This window comes from Octopus bimaculoides, chromosome 17 (assembly GCF_001194135.2).
Source record: "Octopus bimaculoides isolate UCB-OBI-ISO-001 chromosome 17, ASM119413v2, whole genome shotgun sequence".
NCBI lineage: Eukaryota > Metazoa > Mollusca > Cephalopoda > Octopoda > Octopodidae > Octopus > Octopus bimaculoides.
This window is the reverse complement of record NC_068997.1, coordinates 50,890,675-50,893,019: the sequence shown is the minus strand read 5'-3', so window position 1 is coordinate 50,893,019 and position 2,345 is coordinate 50,890,675. Positions and strand designations below refer to the sequence as shown.

At 38.6% G+C, this 2,345-nt stretch overlaps 1 protein-coding gene across 1 annotated transcript in view; it reads left to right on the top strand.

Annotated features, from left to right (window-relative positions):
* LOC106874793 (ras-GEF domain-containing family member 1B) overlaps positions 1 to 2,345 on the top strand; it is a 171,474-nt gene that overhangs the window by 21,657 nt on the left and 147,472 nt on the right. The gene's annotated exons all lie outside the window — the stretch shown is intronic.

The window sequence follows — 2,345 nt, the reverse complement described above, 5'->3', positions numbered from 1 at the left end:
CTTAGCGGTATATCGTCTGCCGTTACGTTCTGAGTTCAAATTCCGCCGAGGTCGACTTTGCCTTTCATCCTTTCGGGGTCGATAAATTAAGTACCAGTTACGCACTGGGGTCGATGTAATCGACTTAATCCCTTTGTCTGTTCTTGTTTGTCCCCTCTATGTTTAGTCCCTTGTGGGCAATAAAGAAATAAGAAACATTTATGTGTCGGTATCTTAGCATTGTGTGTGTGTATATATGTGTGTGTGTGTGTGTGTGCGTGCGTGCATGTACGTGTGTGTGTACACATATGTGTGTGTGTGTGTGTGTGTATTTATATGATGAGACTACCGATAAAAACAATGGATCAATCCCCGTCTCGTATAAACACCCCTGCACCCAAAAATATACTCATCTTCTACTCAAGATTCTGGATCTACTAATATACACCCACCACCACCACCATCACCACCGCCGCTGCCGCCATCCGTTCTTCCCTCGTCGTGTTTATATAACCTATTGCTTGATGTGTGTTTAATACAAAACGCTCTAAAACCACAGTTCTAGGCATAACAGATGCTTACACTATATATATATATAGATAGATGTAGTACAACAGACAGATAGATGAGTAGTAACGTAATTAGATAAACAGGTACATATATATCGATATATTACTACACACACACACACGCACACACACACACACGCACACACACACATATACTATACACATATCTAAAGAATAAATCTATATTTCCATACTTATATCTATATATCTATATCTATATCTACACACACACACACACATATATATATATATATATATATATATATATATATATATATATATATATATATATATATATATATATATATATACATATATATATATATACATATATATATATATATATATATACTTTTAGTTGTTTCAGTCATTTAACTACGGCCATGCTGGAGCACCGACTTTAGTCAACCAAATCAACCCTAATCGCTGTATGCCTAGTGCTTATTCTATCGGTGTCTTGATATTCTATCGAACCGCTAGATTACGGGGATGTAAACGCCGCAACATCGGTTGTCAAGCGATGGTGGAGGAGGGGGGATAAACACAGACACACAAATACGCGCGCGCGCGCACACACACACATATGTATATATATATATATAATATATATATACATATACAAGTGACTTTAAGTTGTTCGACTAAAAGGCAGTGCTCCAGTATGGCCGCAGTCAAATGGCTATGCGTACGAAATGATCACTCATTGGTTTTCATAAGAGCACACATACACACATGCACATATTGTTGTTCTTTCATATGTCGTTGAGTCTGTAAACAATGTCACTAAAATATCTCTTTGCAAAACAAGCCTTTGGTTTTGTTTTGATGTATGCCAGAGAAACGTGGACATTAAATTCAAAATATTGCATACAGAGCCAGTTTTTGGCTTTTTTTTTTTTTTTTTTTTTTGCCAAAATGTCTTCGACAAATTTTGCTTATGTCTTGGAAAGACAATGCGATTGACGTTGAGGTCATGAAGTTAGCAAATGATGTCAAAATATGAGCTCTCCTTTGATGCAACAGACTAAGATGGATAAGTCATGCTGTTCACATGGCAAATGAAAGAATTTCGAAACGTCTGATCGACGGAGAAAAAAATGTTCGGTGGGGGGGGGGGAAGAAACTCCAAAAAACCTGTGAAGTAAAGAAAAGTGAAGTTACAAAGACTAATCTAAGACTGATATGAAAAATGGAGGTAATATTTACTTGGGAAGGCGGCGAGCTGGTAGAAACGGTAGCACGCCAGACGAAATGCTTAGCGGTATTTGGTAGACGAAAACTAAAAGAAGCCCATCGTCTGTGTGTGTGCGCGCGCTTATGTGCGGACGTGTGAGTGTTTTTGTGTCTGTGTTTTATCCCTCCACTGCTTGACAACCGGTGTTAGTGTGTTTATGTCCTTGTAACATAGCAGTTCTGCAAAAGAGACCTATAGAATAAGTACCAGATTTTAAAGAAATTAGTACTGGGATCGATTCATTCGACTAACAATTCTTCAAGGCAGTGCCTCAACATCGCCGCAGCCCAACAACTGAACGCGCGAATGTGTTTGTGTGTGTTTGTGTGTGTGTGTGTGTGTGTGTGTGTGTGTGTACCCATATAAAGAAAATGTGCATATATTTTGTCTTACAGTAACCTTCCGCGTCACCCATGTGTTTCAACGACTACTCGATTCTTCAGCTGGTGTAGAAGGGACGTGTTTCCAGTAAGCTTTTTCTATAAAGATAGCACAACCACAAGGGGCTGAAAATAAAGCAGCTGGAGTAGATATGGGGTACAATGTGAGAGCGATCATATACA